General features: G+C 47.4%; 1 protein-coding gene across 10 annotated transcripts in view; it reads left to right on the top strand.

Moving 5' to 3' along the window:
- KTN1 (kinectin 1) overlaps positions 1-21,995 on the top strand; it is a 200,980-nt gene that overhangs the window by 40,194 nt on the left and 138,791 nt on the right. For 4 of the 10 annotated variants that reach the window (XM_084835637.1, XM_084835599.1, XM_084835671.1 and 1 more), the window contains exon 1: positions 21,027-21,150. The exons of the other annotated variants lie outside the window; for them this stretch is intronic. The gene's annotated coding sequence lies outside the window, so the exon portion shown is untranslated. Of the gene's footprint in view, positions 1-21,026; positions 21,151-21,995 lie in introns of those variants that run through there. 10 annotated transcript variants of the gene reach the window in all.

Raw genomic sequence — 21,995 nt, 5'->3', positions numbered from 1 at the left:
CCATGACCTGTCCATCTTGGGTGGCCCTGCATGACATAGCTTATGGCTTCACTGACTTACGCAAGCCCCTTCGCCACAACAAGGCAGTGATCCCAACAGAGCATTTGCCTTTTTTGCAGCCACATCACATTGCTGGCTCATCTTCAGCTTGTGATCGACAACAATTCCAAGATCCTTCTCGCCTGTAGTGTTGTTGAGCCACGTATCCCCCATCTTGTAACTGTGCATTTTGTTTCTTTTTCCTAGATGCAGAACATTTATCCCTATTAAATGTCATTCTGTTGTTTTCTGCCCAGCGCTCCAGTCTATCAAGATCACTTTGAATTTTGTTTCTGTCTTCCAAGGTATTAGCCATCCCACCCAATTCTGTGTCATCTGCAACTTTGATCAGCATTCCCTGCACCTCCTCCTCCAAGTCATTAATAAAAATGTTGAAGAGCACTGGGCCCAGGACTGAGCCCTGCACTACCCCACTCATTACCTCTCCCGAGTTTGAGAAGCTCTCATTGATAAGCACTCTTTTAGTCTGATTCTGTAGCCAACTGTGGATCCACTGGATCATTGTTTCATCTAGCCCACTTTGAGCTAGTTTGCTCATTGGGATATCGTGGGACACTTTGTCAAAAGCTTTGCTGAAGTCAAGGTATATTATGTCCATAGCATTCCCACAGTCCACAAGGGAGGTGACCTGATCAAAAAATGAGATCAGATTCGTCTGGCAGGACTTGTTCTTGACAAATCCATGTTGGCTTAGAGTCATCACTGTATTGTTTTCAAAGTGCTTAGAGATGGATCGCTTTATCATCTGCTCCAGAATTTTCCCAGGGATTGATGTCTGACTGACTGGTCTGTAGTTCCCAGGTTTCTCCTTTTTACCCTTTTTTGAGATAGGGGCAACATTAGCCCTCCTCCAGTCATCTGGCGCTTCACCCGTCCTCCATGATTGCTCAAAGATATAGACAGTGGCTCTGAGAGTTCTTCTGCCAGTTCCTTTATTACTCTAGGATGCAGTTCATCTGGCCCTGGAGATTTGAACTCATTCAAAGCAATTAGGTGTTCCTTGACCATATGCCTATCGATCTCAAGCTGCAATCCTGCCCCTTCAGCCTGTACTTTGCCTTTGCCGGGGGGTCATAGACCCTCTTTTGGGAGAAGACTGAACCAAAGTAGGAATTGAGCACCTCTGCCTTTTCTTTGTCATCTGTTATCGTTTTGCCATCCTTATTTAATAGCTGAACTACCATTTCTTTCCTCTGTCCTTTACTTTGCATGTAGCTGAAGACAGCTTTTTTGTTGTTTTTAGCATCCCTCACTAACCTCAGCTCGTTCTCAGCTTTAGCCTTCCTGACACCATCCCTGCAATTCTGTGTTACCTTCCTGTACTCGTCCTTTGTTGCTTGGCCTTCTTTCCACTTCCTATGTGTGCTTTTTTGTTTTCAGGTCATCTCTCAGCTTTTTGTGAAGCCACATGGGCTTCTTCTGTTGTCTTCCACCATTTCTTCTTGTAGGAATGGTTTGTAATTGTGCCTTGAGAATTTCCTTTTTTAAAAGCTCCCGCCCATCTTGGATTCCTTTTCTCCTTAGAGTCACTTGCCATGGGACCTTACTGATAATTGTTCTGAGTTCATTAAAATCAGCTTTCCTAAAATCCAGGGCACGCGTTTGGCTATACTCGGCTTGTGCTTCCTTTAGAACCATTAACTCAAGTATAAATGGTCGCTTTCCCCCAGAGTTCCTGTAACTGCTACTTTACCCACTAAGTCATCTCTGTAGGTTAGGATCAAGTCAAGAATAGCCAATTTTCTAGTTTCAACCTCTACTTTCTGTAGGAGGAAGTTATCCGCCGCTACACAAGTCAGGAATTTCCTGGAGGGGCCATGTTTTGCAGAATTTGTCTCCCAACAAATATAGGGGAAATTGAAGTCCCCCATTACTACTACATCATGCTTCCTTGAAACATTGGCTGTTTGCTTTTCAAAAGTTTCATCCTCGTCTTCTCCTTGATTGGGTGGCTGGTAGTAGACTCCGACCACCATATTCCTTTTATTCTTTGCTGCCTTTATTTTAACCCAGATGCTCTCGATGGGTCTACCAAGCTCATCCTCCTGTATTTCTGTGCAGAGATATGTATCTTTAACATAGAGTGCAACCCCACCTCCCTTTCTGTTACTCCTGTTCTTTTTGAACAAGTTATATCCTTCAATTGCTGTATTCCAGTCATGAGAGTCATTGCACCAAGTCTCAGTTAAACCTATCAAGTCATAATTTCCCTGACTAGCGGCCATAGGATTGCTGCCTCCCTCAGTTGTCCTCCAATGGCCCAACTGCCTCACTGGCCGATGTCCCATTCCTGAAGTATTTAAATTTAAATATTTTTTAGGGTTGATCTTAATGCCATTAGCAATATGCTTCTCAGTTACTGCAGACCAGAGACAAATTGCAGTTTTTTTGTATGAGATCCTTTGATTTTATAAAGCACACATGTGTATTGCGGCATGCGTCATCTCAGAAGAGCCATTCCCATTTTGCCCTCCAATAAGGAAGGCATACTGTGTCTAAAATGGAGTTTGCCATTTATTTATTTATTTATTTACAATATTTGTATACCGCTCCACATCCAAGATCTCGGCACAGGGCTGGCTCCGTTTGAACCAAAATGGAACCAGACTGCTGGCACCAAACATAAAATGGGGGGCAGAGCAGCTTTTAAACTAAACCCTGGGGGAAAGCCGACAGGAGCTGGGAAGCATCCGGTTCAGGTTGAATCATCCCAAGAGGATGAAGATTAAAATGTTTTTGATTGCCCAAATGTAGAAGGGGAGGATATAGGCCAGGTGTACATGACAGCCACTCAAAGGGACCAAAGTGCCATAGCAAAAGATGCACATGCCAGAGGCACCCGTGGGGGGGGGGGGTATCACCATGTATAGGTGTTTTTATGCAAATGCTAGAAGCCTCCAAGCCAAAATGGGAAAGTTGGAGTGCTTGGTTTTAAAGGAGAACCTGGATATAGTGGGCATTACAGAAACTTAGTGGAACGGAGAGAACAAGTGGGATACGGTCATCTCTGGATGAGGTGACTCTACAGGAAGGACAGGGAAGAGCATAGTGGGGGCGGTATTGCCCTGTACATCAAAGAGGGCATAGTGTTGAGCAGACTACAACACCTAAAAGGGGTAGGCTGTTCCACACAAGTGCCGTGGGTGACAATACCAGGCTCCAAAACTAATTTAGTGCTAAGAACATGCTATTGTCCCCGAAACCAGAATGCTCAGGGTGACCTTGAGATGGAAAACGAAATCAGGGAGGCCTCCAAAATAGGAAGCATTGTAATAATGGGCGACTTCAATTACCCTCCCATGGCAAAGAGGTTAAATGTCTTGATGCCCTAAACGACTGCCCAGAACAGTTGGTTGTGGAACTGACCAGAGGGGAGGCGACCTTGGATTTAATCCTAAATGGTGTCACCCAGGACCTAGTAAGAGATCTCAATGTTGTTGAACCAATTGGAAACAGCGACCACAGTGCTATCAGATTGTATACTGAAGTGGAAAATTTCCCAGCAAGTCCAACACAGTCACACTTGATTTCAAAAGAGGAGACTTGTCTAAAATGAGGGAACTGGTGAAAAGGAAGTTAAACAGAGGAGTCAAGAGGATTAAATCACTTCAAAATGCTTGGAGAGTACTCAAAACCACAATAATAGAAGCCCAGCTAAAATGTATACTACAGGCTAGGAAAGGTCGCACCAAGTCCAAGAGGTTGCCAACGTGGTTAATGACTAGTGTTAATGGAGCTCTTAGAGAAAAGAAGAGCTTCCTTCAGAAAATGGAAGTCTTGCCCAAGTGAGGAAAACAAAAGGGAGCACAAGCTTGCACAAAGGCAATGCAAGCAGACAATGTGAGATGCAAAAAAGCATTTTGAAGAGCATATCGCTAACAATATTAAGGCCAACAATAAAGAATTCTTTAAATATATTAGAAGGGGAAAAGCAGCAAGGGAGGAGGCTGGACCACTGGATGACAATGGAATTAAAGGAGTACTGAAGGAGGACAAGGAGATTGCAGAGAAGCTGAATGAATTCTTTTCATCTGTCTTCACTGCAGAAGATGTAGGCCAGGTACCTGTGCCTGAACTGATGTTTTCAGGAAGGGAGTCTGAGGATCTGAGGCAAACAGCGGTGACAAAAGATGAAGTTCTCAACCTCATTGAAAAATCGAAAGCAAATCAGTCACTGGGCCCAGATGGTATCCATCCTAGAGTTCTCAAAGCACTCAAATATGAAATTGCTGATCTTCTAACCAAACTATGGAAGATGTCCCTAAGATCAGCCACTATACCAGAGGGCAGGAAGATGGCCAATGTAACACCAATTTTAAAAAGGGATCTTGGGGGATCTGGGAAATTTACAGGCTGGTTAGCTTAACATCTGTGCCGGGTAAATTGGTTGAAGGCATTATTAGAGATAAAAATTAATAAACATATAGAAGGACAAGCCCTGCCGAAAAAGAATCAACACAGCTTCTGCAAAGGTAAGCCCTGTCTCACTAACATTTTAGAGTTCTAGAACCCCGGGTCATCCCATGAAGCCAACTGGTGGGAGATTCCAGACCAATAAAAGGAAGTACTTCACACAGCCCATAGTCAAACTATGGGATTTGCTACCACAGGATGTAGTGATGGCCACTAATTTGGATGGCTTTAAAAGAGGAGGTAGACACATTCCTGGTGGAAAAGGCTATCAATGGCTACTAGCTCTGACTGCTATGTGCTATCTCCAGTACCAGAGGCAGTGAGCCTATGTACACCAGTTGCTGGGGAACACAGGTGGGAGGTGGTGTTGCACTCGTGTCCTGCTTGTGGGTTCCTGGTCAACAGCTGGTTGGCCACTATGTGAACACAATGCTGGACTAGATGGACCCTTGGTCTAATCCAGCAGGGCTCTTCTTATGTTCTTATATGCAACTCACTTAGTCTGGATTCCAAGCCATTTTTCTTTTGTTATTTCATGACCAGGAATAGGCAATCACTTTTATATTAATAAATACTTTGTGCTTATTAAATAATTGTATGGGAGGGGGTTAAGGATCACTTGGATTATTTTTAAAAATTTGCTGCTCAAGTGAATGGGACCTTCTCCACCCACAGCAGCTGTGGACAGAACACAGCTGAAACTGCAAAGACTGAATGCAGTGCTAGCTGTCCACCAACAGAATGGAAACCACTGGCAGAATGGATTTCCCCGCCCCACCCCCAGATCTGCTCCATGGGGTTTGGGGAGACTCCAGAGCAGATTCAGAGCACACACCTGCAGTGGGGAGGAGAGGAAGGGAAAGTCCACTCATGCAACATTGGATTTAACCCAAACAATAAAAGTACAATATCCCCAACAGTGTGGAAAGTCAGCTGCGATTCTTCTTGTAGTCTACAGAGGAAGAGCAATGGTTAGTAAGCCTTGGAGCCAGCCCTGCAGAGCCTTGGCCAGACCTTAATATCTGTTGTTCCTATGCCTGCCAGCAGGTGCTACTCCTGGTCCAGAAGAGAAAGTAAAACGTGGACGAAGGCAACTCTGTGTATTTGTACACAGGATACTAAAGTCGTTTTTCATACATGGGTCTTAAATCTGCTTTGTTTAAATCTGTTCTCCCTTCCTATAATAGAATTCAAAGATTATGTGAAATGGACAAGATCAGATTACAAGCACCTTTACTGGTCTAGTCAATTCCAGTCCTCCAGGATAGTTTACTGTTCCTTCTTATATGGGAAAATTAGGACATATGTAAATATACAACTTTTTTCATATTTTACATTTAAAAACACATTTTAAAATCGGTCCACATGTATTTCAGGCATGGTGTTGGGAGAGTGTATAATTTCACTTTTGTTGTTTATTTGGTCAGTCGCTTCTGACTCTTCGTGACTTCATGGACCAGCCCACGCCAGAGCTTCCTGTCGGCTGTCGCCACCCCCAGCTCCCCCAAGGTCGAGTCCGTCACCTCCAGAATATCATCCATCCACCTTGCCCTTGGTCGGCCCCTCTTCCTTTTGCCTTCCACTTTCCCCAGCATCAGCATCTTCTCCAGGGTATCCTGTCTTCTCATTATGTGGCCAAAGTACTTCAGTTGTGCCTTTAATATCATTCCCTCAAGTGAGCAGTCTGGCTTTATTTCCTGGAGCATGGACTGGTCTGACCTTCTTGCAGTCCAAGGCACTCTCAGAATTCTCCTCCAGCACCACAGTTCAAAAGCATCTATCTTCCTTCGCTCAGCCTTCCTTATGGTCCAGCTCTCGCAGCCATAGGTTACTACGGGGAATTTGTTGTTGTTGTTCAGTCGTTCAGTCGTGTCCGACTCTTCGTGACCCCATGGACCATAGCACGCCAGGCCTTCCTGTCCTGCGCTCTTTCCCGGAGCGTGCTCAAGTTCATATTCATTGCATCCGTGATGCTATCTAGCCATCTCATCCTCTGCCGTCCCCTTCTCCTTTTGCCTTCAGTCTTTCCCAGCATCAGGGTCTTTTCCAGGGAGTTTTCTCTTCGCATTAGGTGGCCAAAATATTGGAGCTTCTGCTTCAGTATCTGTCCTTCCAATGAGCACTCAGGGTTGATTTCCTTTAGAATGGACTGATTTGACCTCCTTGCAGTCCAGGGGACTCGTAAGAGTCTTCTCCAGCACCACAGTTCGAAAGCATCAATTCTTCGGCGCTCAGCCTTCCTTATAGTCCAGCTCTCACAGCCATACATTACTACTGGGAAAACCATAGCTTTGATTAGACGGACCTTTGTCGGCAAGGTGATGTCTCTGCTTCTTACTATGCTGTCTAGGTTGGCCATAGCTTTCCTCCCAAGGAGCAAGCGTCTTTTAATTTCATGGCTACAGTCACCATCTGCGGTGATCTTGGAGCCCAAGAAAGTAAAATCTGTCACTGCTTCCATTTCTTCCCCTTCTATATGCCAGGAAGTGATAGGGCCAGATGACATGATCTTAGTTTTTTTAATGTTGAGTTTCAAACCAGCTTTTGCACTCTCCTCTTTCACCCTCAACAAGAGGCTCGTTAGATCCTCTTTGCTTTCTGCCATTAGGGTGGTATCGTCTGCATATCGGAGGTTGTTGATAATTCTCCCGGCAATCTTAATTCCGACCTGTGATTCATCCAACCCGGCATTTCTCATGATGTACTCTGCATATAAGTTAAATAAGCAGGGTGACAATATGCAGCCTTGTCGTACTCCTTTCCCAATTTTGAACCAATCGGTTGTTCCATCTCTGGTTCTTACTGTTGCTTCTTGACCCTCGTACAGTTTTCTCAGGAGACAGGTAAGGTGGTCTGGTACTCCCATCACTTTCAGAATTTGCCACAGTTTGTTGTGATCCACACAATCAAAGGCTTTAGCGTAGTCAATGAAGCAGAAATAGACGTTTTTCTGGAATTCTCTTGCTTTCTCCATGATGCAGCGAATGTTGGCAATTTGATCTCTAGTTCCTCTGCCTCTTCGAAACCCAGCTTGTACTTCCGGTAGTTCTCGGTTCGCATACTGCTGAAGCCTAGCTTGTAGGATTTTGAGCATCACCTTGCTGGCATGTGAAATGAGCGCAATTGTGCGGTAGTTTGAACACTCTTTGGCGTTGCCCTTCTTTGGAATTGGAATGTAAACTGACCTTTTCCAGTCTTGTGGCCACTGTTGAGTGTTCCAGATTTGTTGGCATATTGAATGCAGCACTTTAACAGCATCATCTTTTAGGATTTTAAATAGCTCGGCTGGAATACTGTCATCTCCCCTAGCTTTGTTGTTACTAATGCTTCCTAAGGCCCACTTGACTTCACTCTCTAGGATGTCCGGCTCAAGTTCAGTGACCGCACTATCATGGCTATCAGGGACATTCAGATCTTTCCTGTATAGTTCTTCTGTGTATTCTTTCCACCTCTTCTTACTCTCATCTGCTTCTGTTAGGTCCCTGCCTTTTTTGTCCTTTATCATGCCCGTCTTTGCACAAAACGTTCCCTTGAGATCTCCAATTTTCTTGAAGAGATCTCTAGTCTTTCCCATTCTGTTGTTTTCCTCGATTTCTTTGCATTGTTCATTTAAGAAGGCCTTCTTGTCTCTCCTTGCTATTCTCTGGAACTCTGCATTCAGTTGGGTATATCTTCCCCTTTCTCCCTTGCTTTTCGCTTCCCTTCTTTCATGAGCTACTTGTAAAGCCTCATCAGACAGCCACTTGGCTTTCTTGCATTTCTTTTTCTTTGGGATGGATTGAGTTGCTGCCTCCTGAACAATGTTACGGACCTCCGTCCATAGTTCCTCAGGCACTCTGTCTATCAGGTCTAATCCCTGAAATATATTCCTCACCTCCACTGTATATTAATCAGGGATATGATTTAGGTCATACCTGAACGGTTTAGTGGTTTTCCCGACGTTCTTCAATTTAAGCCGAAATTTTGCAAGAAGCAGCTCATGATCTGAGCCACAGTGAGCTCCAGGTCTTGTTTTTACTGACTGTATGGAGCTTCTCCATCTTTGGCTGCAAAGGACATAATCAATCTGATTTCGATATTGACCATCTGGTGACGTCCATGTGTAGAGTCGCCTCTTGTGCTGTTGGAAAAGAGTGTTTGCTATGATCAGCATGTTCTCTTGGCAAAACTCTATTAGCTTTTGTCCTGCTTCATTCTGTACACCAAGGCCATGCCTGCCTGTTATCCCGGTGATTTCTTGACTTCCTACTTTAACATTCCAATCCCCTATGATGAAGACTACGGGGAATACCATTGCTTTAACTATGCGGACCTTGGTTATCAGTGTGATTTCTCTGCTCTTCACTGTTTTATCAAGATTTGTCATTGCTCTCCTCCCAAGAAGTAAACGTCTTCTGATTTCCTGGCTGCAGGCAGCGTCTGCAGTAATCTTTGCGCCTAGAAAGACAAAGTCCGTCACTGCCTCCTCATTTTCTCCCTCTGTTTGCCAGTTATCAGTCAAGCTGGTTGCCATAATCTTGGTTTTGTTGAGGTTGAACTGCAACCCAGCTTTTGCACTTTCTTCTTCCATCTTCGTCATGAGGTTCCTCAGCTCCTCCTCGCTTTCAGCCATCAAAGTAGTATCATCTGCATATCGGAGATGGTTAATGTTTCTTCCAGCGATTTTAACTCCAGCCTTGGCTTCATCAAGCCCAGCACGTCACATGATGTGTTCTGCGTACAGGTTGAATAGGTAGGGTGAGAGTATACAACCCTGCCGTACTCCTTTCCCAATCTTAAACCAGTCCGTTGTTCCATGGTCTGTTCTTACTGTTGCTACTTGGTCGTTATACAGATTCCTCAGGAGGCAGACAAGATGACTTGGTATCCCCATACCACCAAGAACTTGCCACAATTTCTGATGATCCACACAGTCAAAGGCTTTGGAAGAGTCAATAAAACAGAAATAGATGTTTTTCTGAAACTCCCTGGCTTTCTCCATTATCCAGCGGATATTGGCAATTTGGTCTCTAGTTCCTCTGCCTTTTCTAAACCCAGCTTGTACATCTGGCAATTCTCGTTCCATGAATTGCTGGAGTCTACCTTGCAAGATCTTGAGCATTACCTTACTGGCATGTGAAATAACTGCCGCTGTTTGATAGTTTGAACAGTGAATTTCACTTTGGCACCATCCAAAAGTTCCTGATAATCTTTACCAACTGAAGAGGCGATGTATTTTCCAAATTTGAAGATTTTGCACCTTGGATAGCTCCTTTAGAGTTCTGACTAGCTCTGACTGAAACCCAGAACGGATTCACTGCCCCACTGACACTGGATCCACCAGCATTCACTGGGTGCAACACTGGTCCTGGGGATGGCTGTCTCACAGCAATGTCATAAGAATGTAGAATTTGCATAATTTGTGCTGCTCAATTGTCATAGTGGCAACAACCTGCTGGTTGATAGTGTCCCAAAGGGCTGTGTCTGTTTCTTGGCTGACAAAACTGTGGTAAAAGCCACAACCTGATTTTTGTGGTGAAATTATGGCAGCTGGCAAACATCTGCTCAGCTATTGTGGCAAAAAGCTAACTCTGATCCATTGTCCGGTAGCCAGAAAATGGCCCACAGGTGCTTCTTTGTGGCCTTTCCAGACTGAGGTGAAAATTACAAACTGATCTTTCCTGTCATGAAATTGCAGCAGATAGAACATAAAATACACCAAGATAAAACATAATATAAAACTTCCACAAGTGTAAAACTGCAATGTTAAATGAAAGTAAAACCAGCAGCACTGAAAATATCTAAGTATACAGTAACATGTTTAAAAATAACAAAACCTGAAGGACTAACATCCCTCGGAGAATGAAAAGGTCTTCACCTGGTACCAGAAATACCATCATGTAGGTGCCAGGTGAAGCTCTCTGCCATGTGAGTCAAATCCTGCCCTACCTGGAATAGTCCTGTGGGTCAAGGATAACCAGGTTAATGGCAAGGCTCCAACTGAGCAGCTCTGTAGGTGATGCTGCTGCCCGGCCCCTTGCTAGCTGTCGTTGGGGCTCAGATCCAGAGCATACTTTCTCCGCACGGCTCCGTTGGCTCTGGGCTTCTTTCTGGACATGTTGTTGCCTCTGTTCCTGTGGATGTTCCTGGTGGGTCTGGAGCGGGTGATGGACCCATCAGGGCACTTCAGTTCTTCCAGTGCCACGGCCTCCTCAAGCGGAGGAGGCAAGCACATAGGAACAGAGGAAGCTGCCATATATTGAGTCAAGCCATTGGTCCATCTAGCCCAGTATTGTCCACACTGCCTGGCAGTAATGGTTCTTCAGGGTTTCAGGCAGGAGTTTCTCCAGCCCTACCTGGAGATGCCAGGGATTGAACCTGGGACATTCTGCATGCAAAGCAGGGGCCCTGCAACTGAGCCACAGCCCCTCCCCATGGCTCAGGGTCAGTGATAGGATCTTCCCCTTTCTCCTCCTCCTCCTCTTTGGTCTGATCCAGTTCCAAGGTGGTCCTGCCACGAAGGTGATGGGGCACAACAAATTAACGTTGATACCTTCAGAGGCATGGGCTTTTGTTCCTTTATGCACGTCATCTATACTTGGTGCTTACTATACATATACAATTAATAGTGTATTGTCTTGGGCCAAGGCCCCAATCCCTTGTCCTCAGAGGAACCTGACTCCTTGTCTTCTGAAGAAAAGGTTCCAGCATTATGGTTCAGGCAAAGGATTTGGTTGCGGAAAGGCATCACAGGCTTCCACCTCCCCAGGACCCCGTTCCCCACAAAGATCTTTGGGGTCAGCTCCTCTGCATCTCAAGGAGATTGCCTTGCTTTCTTCGGACTCCGGCCATGAAGACACTCACATGCCCCAGCCAGTCCCATGTTGTAACAGCTTGCAGCTGCTAAAATAGGCCAGGCCCCTTTATTTATTTATTTATTTATTTATTTATTTCATTTCATTTCTATACCGCCCAATAGCCGAAGCTCTCTTTAAGAGGCAATGGCCCTGTTCCAACATCACACTAAGCCATGATGGTTAGGAGTTTTGAGCTAATCATGCTGGCTTAGAAGGATGTCTGAACAGGCATTGTCCCAACTATGGTGGTTTATTAACCATGGACTAACCACATTCACTAGCCACTTGCTTCAAGATCTTGCGTTCTACCATGGCTTAGCATGTTGTCTGAACAATCTCTGTGGTTAACTGACAACTGCCATAGAGCTCTGCAGCAAGAGTGGCCAAAGGAGTAGCCACCGAGCACCAAAATGGCTGGCAGCACCAAGCACCAAAATGGCCGGCAGCACCAAGCACCAAAATGGCTGACAGCACAAAGACCGCTGGGATGCATGGCCGCCCATCCAGAGGACTGCAGATTCCTGCGAGAGGGAGGGTGGTTAGAGAATGGTTAGTCTAACCACATTGCTGACCACAGTTACCTGAACATGTGGCAGCAGCACTCACAGTGATTAGCGGTAACCACCATGCACCATGGTTAGCCTAACCATCCTTCCCCAATGTGTATCTGAAGAGGGCCAGCGCTTCAGTCAGTGTGGAGGGGAGCCAACCAAACTAAAGGAAGCAAAACTCCTATTTAAGGCTCAGTCTTGATCTGTTCCTTGCTGGAACAAATTCAGGCAACCTTGTCTGGCTTTCAGCCTCAGCACCACTTGGAGCTTTCTGTGGTGCTGAACGATTTCCATATGGTTTTCCTGTGAAACCTGACCTACTCAGACTCTGCTAAAGATCTGACCCTTAGTAGAGCACTGCAACCTAAGCTACAGCAATGCCCAGTGACATGAAGCCCTTGCACAACTAAGGCAGTGCAGGTATTGACAGACCCATGGCCTGAAATGGTACATGTCTATGTTTGGACAAAACAGCTGCTACATAGTGTTCCACAGCTGCTCCCACGCTAAGCATTTAGTGTGGAATTACCATTCTTCATACATTCACATTTTATGGTGTGTGTTGTGTGAGGTGGGGTGTCCACATGATGTCATCATCCATTTGGTCCCCGCCTGTGTTTTCTTGCTGTTTTCCCCATCTTTTTCTTACTTCAGAAGCTCTGACTTTTTTGAGAATAACAGAAAAGCTATGAAAAGTACATTACTGGCCAGGGAAAAGAACGCTGGATGAGGGAGGCCTTTAGTCTTATCCAGCCAGTATGGCTCTTCTTATGTTCTTATGTACTCTGTTGACGGGGTTGGTTGGCCTGAATGTCTTCACAAGGTCCCTCCCAGTTCAGTGATTCTTGACCCCTAAGATTTCTGTGAATGGATTTTCTATCAGTGTGTAGGAGGCTGCCTGGGGCATAACTGGTCAGAGCCTTGGACTTGCTAGTAATCCTGTCTAAGTGCCCAGCACCTTCCTTTACTTCTGGATTTAGCCTGGTGGTCTGCCATTCCTGGCCTTTTGGAAAACAAGCTGGCGGCCCTGGAATGTTCTGGAAGGGGGCTACCCCCCCTTTCTCCCAGCTGTAGAAAGAGCTCATGCAGAGACCTATGTGTAAGCAGAAGACCAAAGGACATGCCTGCAATTTAGGAGTGGAACTGGAATAGATACACAGAGACCTGAGTTGCTCTCTGCAAGAATCCTATAGCATTGGTGGCCCCCAAGAAATCTGACAGGGAAACAAAGACCTTTGAGACGGTCTCTTGGTTTAAGCTGTGAAACCTCCAGTTATGCTCAACCTGCATATTTATAAATAATATAAAATACCATGAGTGTAACTATTATAAAATACCATACACTTCCAATAACATAATCAAAGGAAACCAAAACCATGGGTAAATGTTCAGAGACCACCAGGCCTTCCCTGGAGACTTCTGCCTGGCAGACCGCCAGTCCCTGCAGGACCAGGCCCCCAGGTACCGAGCCAGCTGTGCTGCTCCACCTGCCCTCCCTGGAGGGGCTACATAAGCTGGCTGGCTGAGGTGGCCTGGAAGAGCCAGGGCCTGCAGGAGAGGCCACCACCATCACCGGGGAAGAGGCGCGCCTGCTGCTGCTGGGCCTGTGGCGGCAGTGGTGGTGGTGGTGGTGGCGGCGGCGGCTGCCGCCGCCACCACCACCACCACCTGGCCTTCCCTGTGGACTCCGGCCTGGCATTATTTTTAAGGGGATTGTTTTGTTTTGTGTGTGTTTTTCCTGGGGGATTTTGTTGTGGTTTTAGGGGTGGGTAGCCTGCCTGATAGGCGGGAGCGAGGGGCATGTGTCCACCTGATGGAGGCAGTGGGGGGAGTGTTGGGGGCCAGAAGATACCGAGGCTGGGTGGCAGGCGCTGGCGGAGCGCTAGGGGCAGGCCATGCCAGGTAAGGGGAACAAGGGAGAGATGTGTAATATCTGTCCCCTGCTCCGGGCCTGTCCAGAGCCAAAGGATGGGTGGGGGAGGTGTGACCCCATCTTCTGGCCTTCGTTTGCTGCTCTGCAATGCCAGGTCTGTTACCCAGAAAACCTCCCTCATCCATGACATGATCCTGGATGAGGGCGCAGACCTGGCATGTATTACAGAGACCTGGCTGGCCGAGGCTGCTGCTCCAACCCTTGCAGCCATGTGTCCAGCCGGATTTTCGTATGCACAGCAGCCGAGGGCTGGGGATCGGGGAGGGGGAGTGGCTGTTATCTACCGAGAGTCCTTGGTCTTCACCAGACCCCCTCTCTGGGAGACCAAGGTTGCTGAGTGCATGTACTGGAGGTTGGGCCCGAAGGGCAGTCTGGGGATTCTGCTCGTGTACCGTCCACCCCGCTGCATGACTGACTCCCTGGCCGAGGTGCTTGAGGTGGTCTCTGATGTGCGTGTACAGTCCCCTAACTTACTGGTGTTGGGGGACTTCAACGTACATTCAGAGACCATCCTCACAGGAGCACCTTGGGACTTGATGGAGACCATGGCCTCCAGGGAGCTGCACCATATTCTAACTGGGCCCACCCATGTAGCCAGTCATGCACTAGACCTTGTATTTGTTTCTGGAGAAGCGGGGAGTGATCTGGAAGTCGGGGGTATATCCACCACTCCCTTGTCATGGTCAGATCACTATCTGGTGACGTTGGACTTCTCGGTTCCACAACCCCTCCGCAGGGGTGGAGGACCCATTAAAATGGTCCGCCCCAGGCGTCTTCTGGATCCAAATGGATTCCTGAACGCACTTGGGGATTCTCTGGGGCATGCCAACGGCCACTCGGTCGAGACCCTGGTGGGTGGCTGGAATGCCGCAATCACTGGGGCATTAGATCAGGTGGCTCCGAAACGCCCTCTCCCCCTGAACAGGGCTCGGACTGCACCATGGTTCAATCCGCGGTTACGAGCTCTGAAACAGGAGGTGAGACGGCTAGAGCGCCGGTGGCGGAAGTCTCGCTCCAAAGACGATCAGACACGGGCTAGAGCTGTATCTTCAGCCACTGGGGGCTATCATCAGGAGGTTTGGGGTGCAGTGTCATCAATATGCGGATGACACGCAGCTCTACCTCTCATTCAAATCTTCACCAAGGCTGGCCATAGAATCCCTGTCCAAATGTCTGGAGACAGTGAGTGGCTGGATGGGGAGGAATAGGCTGAAGCTGAACCCTGACAAGACCGAGGTACTTTTGGTGGGAGACAAGAGGAGGCTGGGGGATGTTGACCTGGTGTTGAATGGGGTACGGCTACCCTTGAAAGACCAGGTCCGCAGCCTGGGGGTCATTTTGGACTCCCAGCTGTCCATGGAGGCTCAGGTGTCAGCTGTGAGCCGGACAGCGCTGTATCAACTCCATCTGATACGGCGGCTGCACCCCTTCCTTCCCGACCATCTGCTCCCATCGGTAGTACATGCCCTGGTCTCCTCTCGTTTAGACTACTGTAATGCGCTCTATGTGGGGTTACCCTTGAAGATGGTTCGGAAACTGCAGCTGGTACAGAACGCGGCGGCTTGCCTGATTAAAGGCAGCCGCCGGCAAGATCACATCACTCCAGTGCTGAAGGAGTTGCACTGGTTACCAGTTGTTTTCCGGGCCACATTCAAGGTGTTGGTTTTGACCTTTAAAACCCTATATGGTTCTGGCCCAGCCTATCTTAAGGAGCGCCTCCAGCAGCACCAGACAGGCCGCTTAACAAGATCAGCCTCGGATGGCCTTCTGTCTGTCCCATCAGCCAGGACAGCTAGACTGGTGGGGACGAGGGAGAGGGCCTTTTCTGTGGTGGCCCCCACTCTGTGGAACTCCCTCCCTAGGGAACTCCGTCATGCCCCCTCTTTAATGAGCTTCCGTCGTGCATTAAAAACGTTGTTCAGGCAGGCATTTGGGGTGGGTTAGGGTATTTTAGAAAATGTTTTTATTGTAGAATTTTATTGTTTTAAACTGTTTTTATTGTATGTTGTATATCGCCCAGAGTGGCTGGGTGACCAGCCAGATGGGCGATTAATAAATTTAATAATAAATAAATAAAATAAAGAGTTCTCACCGCTCAGAGAACTGGGGTGCAATATGATATCATATGTTAGAGCCAGTATACTACACGGTCAGCAGCAATATGGGATGGAAATTTTTCCAAAACGGAATATTTTCCAGTGTTTTATTTTTCTGTGGAAAATTTTCCGTTTCATAAGTTCATTAGTAACAATGAAGGGATGCCAATTGCAAATGCAATTTTAGGCAAGCGTGGCAGTTTCAAACTTGTAATTAATGTTTTTCAGGTGATTATCCCTAGCAATTATATATATATATATATATATATATATATAGATGAAAGAAATATATATTTCGCAGTGTGAAATGGAACTAATAAGCAATGACAGCGAAACTGGAGGTGCCCCAACAATCATAGTCGAAGAGAGTTAAACTCTGTTGAAATAGATGAGTTGTTGTCAGCATATCATGCACAGTTCTTTGGGTCGCTAAAATTAATTAGTGCAGCCTTTCCCACCCTGGTGCCCTCCACGCTGACTAAAGGATGCTGGGACTTGTAGTTCAACATATCCGGAAGGCACCAGTTGGGGAAGGCTGAATTAGTGTGTCAAGAGTTTTCAGCATCTTTGTTTCTTTCTTACATGGAGGGAGCAATCCTATTGAGATTGACAGTCACCTCCGAACCCAGGGGCCGACCGCCTATCCAGTGCAGGGCAGGAGGAGTGGTAAGGAACAGACCTCCTCCTCACTCCCCCCGCCCTGCTTTCACGGCTAGACAGGCAATTTTGGCTGTCTGGCCACGGGACCTTGGGGCACAGGAAGCGGTGGCTGACACATAGGATGTGTCGTACCAGCATTTCTGACTTCCCCGCCCCCGGGAATGCCCTGTTTTCGCCACTCCACACTGCTCCTGCAAGCGCAGAGCATGGGACTGATCTGCACTGCCCATGAGGCAGTGTGGGAGAGGGTGGGGGCCGGTTCTCTGGGAACTGACCTATCCTATGGCCGTCTTGCCGCTGACTAGCAGCCATAGGATTGCGCCCCTAAACAATAATGGAAGTATATGCTATTATCTTTAAATTTTTTACAAGTATTCCAATAGAAATGTCTACATAATCTAACATTAAAATCACATTAAGTGTGCTTTAATTCCCCCCCAAAAAATATTTTATGTCACGTTGTTGTTGTTGTTGTTCAGTCGTTAAGTCGTGTCCGACTCTTCGTGACCCCATGGACCACAGCACGCCAGGCCCTCCTGTCCTCTGCTCTCTCCCAGAGTGTGCTCAGGTTCATATTCATTGCATCGGTGATGCTATCTAGCCATCCTCTGCCGTCCCCTTCTCCTTTTGCCTTCAATCTTTCCTAGCATCAGGGTCTTTTCCAGGGAGTTTTCTCTTCGCATTAGGTGGCCAAAATATTTGAGCTTCAGCTTCAGCATCTGTCCTTCCAAGGAGCACTCAGGGTTGATTTTCTTTAGGATGGACTGATTTGACTTCCTTGCAGTCCAGGGGACTCGTAAGAGTCTTCTCCAGCACCACAGTTCGAAAGCATCAATTCTTCGGTGCTCAGCCTTCCTTATAGTCCAGCTCTCACAGCCATACATTACTACTGGGAAAACCATAGCTTTGATTATACGGACCTTTGTCAGCAAAGTGATGTGGTTTATTATGACAAAAAATTAACATGGGGTATTTTAAAACTTGTTATTTTACTTGTATTTAGTAAACATGCTAAATCAGATCACTCTGTAGTGATTTTCCAATCCAAACTGAACATTTTCTGATACAAACTGAAAATTGCCCGATGCAAATTGGCCTAATTTGCATAAGAGAATTTCCTGAAAAACCCACATCACTGGTGTCAGAATATTGGACTAGGACTTGGGAGACCTACGTTCATATCCCTTCTCAGCTACATAGCTCATTGGAACAATTTCCTTGAGCCAGTGTCTGAGCTGATCCTTCCTCACAGGATTCTTGGGAGGATAAAATAGGGAGAGGGGGCCATGCACACTGCCTTGAGTTCCTTGAAAAAGCAGGATATAAATATGATAGATGCATTTCAAGTCACTTCACCTAAATTACCTTTAAACAACAATGTAAAGTAGGTTGGTATTATTGCTGCCATTTTGTACAGGGGAATCAGACTAAAGCTGAGACAATAGTTACAAGCTTAAGGCTGCCTTGTGAGTCAAGCTATGATCTGAAGCAAGGATTTCCTAGCTTATTGTTCATGCCAGGGGCATTGCTAGGCCCAGGCCCATAGAAGACAAAATTTGCATCAAATTTGCATATGATGATTTATATCTATATATGCAAATGTAGAAGTAATTACTAGGATTAATTTACATTTCACAGGAGGCAAATAATCTCAAATAAAATAATTTTATAAATTAATTTGCACCCTACCCCAGATCATTTTAAACCAATGGATTTCCCCCCCAACCCTAAGTTTCATTGCCATGCAGGGGAAGATTTATTGTGGGGGGAGGGTGTTGCAGCATGTGGGGAGGGAAGTTAACCCTTGCCTCCCCAGTGGCAATCCCCCTTGAAAACCATCACTTGCATGGCAACTGAGCCAAGGAAAAAAAACCCACTTCCTTTGGCACCAATGGACACTCAGGGCTTTGGAGGTCCTGGGCAATAGATTCAGAGCTAGCAATGCCCCTGGCTCATGCATTTATTTATTTATCACATTTCTATACCGCCCAATAGCTGAAGCTCTCTGGGTGGTTCACAACAATTAAAACCACAAAATGCAGCATAAAATACATTATAAACGCGGTGGGGGCAATCCTATCGGGATAGGCGGCTGCCTCCGAACTTGGAGGCGACTGCCTATCAAATGCAGGGCAGGAGCAGTGCAGAAGGGATCTTCTCCTCCGTCCTTCAGCCACCCTGCATTCACAGCCAGACAGCTGATTTTGGAACGCTCCATTTTTGCTGCTCCGTGCTGCTCTTACAAGCGCAGAGCTGATCGCGCGGGGCTTCGAGGCAACACGGGAGGGGGTGGAGGTCGATTCTCAGGGAACCGACCTTGGTGTGTAGGCTCCGAGGTCGGTTCCTGGGAACCGACCTATCCTATGGCTGTCTAGCCGCTGACTAGTGGCCATAAGGATTGCACCCTTAAAAGTTTAAAACTACAGTATAAAATAAAAATGAAACTCCAAATAAAACCTAGCAGCAATGCAGAGATTCAAAATACAGTAACAGATTTAAAACAACAGAACTCTTAGCAACTATGCTTCTCAAACAAAAGGAGTGATAAAACAAATCAATCTGAGTCAATGCTGATAAAATGCTAAGCACTGTACAATGGGGTGAGGGTGGGGAATATTAACCCCAACTGCTGTACTTCACTGGGAGCTAGTAACTTTGGTGAAGTTTATATGAACATAAGGAGGGGAACATGAGAGAGGTTTATCAAATTACCTACTATTCTATGATTCTATGAAATTATACATGATGTGGTGAAAGCGGATAGAGAAAAGGTTTTCTCCCTCTCTCAGAACCTGGGATTGAAGCTGAATGGTGGGAGATCCAGAACAGGCAAAAGGAAGTCTTCACACAGTACAAAGTTAAACTATAGGATTTGCTATGAGAAGATGTGGTGATGGCTACCAACTCAGATGGTCTTAAAAGGTAATTTGACAAATTCCTGGAGAATGAGGCTATCACTATCAGTGGTTACCAATTATGATGACTATATGCTATGATGGCACGCATTTGAATATTAGTTGTTGAACGGGAAAGGGTCATTGTAGGTTTCCTACAGGCATTTAGTAGGGTTCTTGTTATGTTCTTATGGGTGAGAGGAACAAGACTGCATGCACCCAATGCCTACATGAACATTATAATTCTGGAAAATGCTATATATGTATTTTTTCATGCAAATGGGAACCTGAAAAAGCAAGGTGCCTGGATGCATGGAGAAGCCCTACCTGCAATTTGTACTTGTGGTGGCTGTTTTCAGATTACTCCATGATCTTAGACCCACATTTTGTGTTGCTTTCAGTGCCTCCTCAGGACATTGTTATTTCGAGATGCCTTCCCTGAGTGACTAGCCGCAGTTTATTAAGTTCAGAATCTGTTCTTTTAAAATGTTTTGTTTTAATTATGGGGTTTTATTCTTTTATCTTGTGGTTCACTGCTCCGAAATCTTTGATTTGGGGCAGTATATAAATATTGTAAATAAATAAATAAAAACATTATTGTATTTATTTAAAATTAGTTTTAGGCCACATTAAGGGTAGAACCCTCTCAATGCGGCATGACAGATAGGGGCTAACATGACTGGCAGAGCAACTGTATTTATTTATTTGATTTGCACCCCACCTTCCTACCAAGAAAAATGGCACTCAAGGCAGGCAATGTATGGACTGATCTCACTAAAAAAAAAAAAGCCTTGCACTTGAGGAAGTGATATGAACGTGCCATCTGTGGTGTTATACCTGTGAGGGCACATTTGTACATGCAGTTCACCCCTTGAAGTTGCAGCCATCAAGTGCTGAATATACATGTGTGAACCAGTCCCAACTGTACAATAATCCAAGTGTTCAAGCAAGCGAAGGATGTGCACCGATGCCTGGATCACCCCTTTTTTGGCAAACGTTATTTCCTTACTCTTTGTGGAGCTGGAATAGCAAAACCTCAGCATAAGAGGAGGCCAAGGAAAACAGCACCACGGTCGAGAGCTGGCGCACACCCGCGGCTGGCTCGGCTCCAGAAACGGCTCCCCACTGCAGGCCGTCACTCCCACGCCTTTAGCCTAGATCTCAGATGCGTGTGGAGCGAGAAGGGGCCAGGGCGGGGAGAGGGGCTGGGGGTGGAGCGGGCAGGAGGGCATACGGAGGCGCCCTCTGCACATCCTCAGAGGCACTTTCCTCTTCAGGGTCACCTCGGATGCCCAGCATCATGGGTGGTGGGGATGATGAAGGAAGGAGGGCCTCTGAGGATGTGCAGAGTGCACCGCGTCCATCGCCCCCTCCCCAAATATGATTCGGGGATAAAAGCTGCGGTGGCAACAGATGCCGCCGCGACGCGAGGGGGGCAGCCGGGCCCGCGGGGGTTGCCCCTTTAACAGGCGGAGGCAGCGACGGATGGCTGCCTGGACGGATGAAGGGCCGGGCCGACGCCGCGGACGTGCCGGTGCCGCCTCTCCCCCGCCCTCGTTCCCTCTCCGCCCCGAAGGCCCGTCGTGTGAGGAGGAGCCGTCGCCGCCTGAGCGTTGCTGCGCCGCCGCTCCTCCTCCTCCGGCTCTCCAGCCTGCCTTCCCCTTTCTGACAAACCGCCGGCCGCCCGGGCTCCTTTCCTCCCCTCAGGTACGTGGCTCCGGCGAGGGCGGCTGGCTAGTCAGCAAGCAGCCGGGCCCGGCTGGCGGGCGGGCGGGCGCGCGGCTGGCTGCCTTTCGCGGCACTGCTGTGGTGGCGGCCGCCGCCGCCGCCGCCGCCGCCACTCCGGATTCCTCCGCCTTGGCCCGCTAGGCCCGACGCCGTGAGGCGAAGTGGCCGAGGACTGGCTGGCGGGGTCTCCCGGCCGCACGCCTCAGGGGTCGCCTCGTGGAACAGGAGGAGGAGATGGAAATGGGGCGGGGGGCGAAGGGAGGGCTCCCCGCTGCCCTCGCGTCTGTGCCGGCTTGGCGGCCTTTGGGGGGCGGAGGGTCACTAGGGGCGGCGGCAGTGAGCCCCCCCTCTATTGAGTGCTCTTTGAGCTCCTGTTTCTGCTGCTCAGAAAGAGGGTCTTTTGCGGAGGGGAAGGAGGGAAGGGCCCCCCCTTGCTACACCCCAAGAGGCTCTTGGTTTTATCCCCCCCCCCCGATTAGAGCAGCGCCTCGAGCCCGTGGGCAAGTTCCCCAAATCTAGTATGGGGCCCTCTAGAGGTGGGAGAGACTGTGCTCTGTTTTGCCCCCCCCCTTTTTAAATGGGAGGACCAGCAACCCCAGTTAGAAATGCACCCCTAGAAGACTTCACTGTTAGGGTGCAATCCTATGCATGATTAGTCAGAAAAAGTGCTACAACTTCCAGTATTCCCCATGGCTGGCGGGGGAAAGCTGGGGGCTGTAGGGCTTTTTTTTTCTGTTTAAACATGCAAAGGATTGCCCCTTTAATTGGAAGTACGTCTGTGGGGCTTACTTCTGAGTAGACATGTATAGAATTGTACTGTGAGG

The sequence above is a fragment of the Heloderma suspectum genome, chromosome 1 (genome assembly GCF_057233095.1).
Source record: "Heloderma suspectum isolate Gila_16-S chromosome 1, 16-S_ref, whole genome shotgun sequence".
In the NCBI taxonomy this organism is placed as follows: Eukaryota; Metazoa; Chordata; class Lepidosauria; order Squamata; family Helodermatidae; genus Heloderma; species Heloderma suspectum.
Note: the sequence above shows the minus strand (reverse complement) of the source record. Positions and strands in the feature narration are given on the sequence as shown.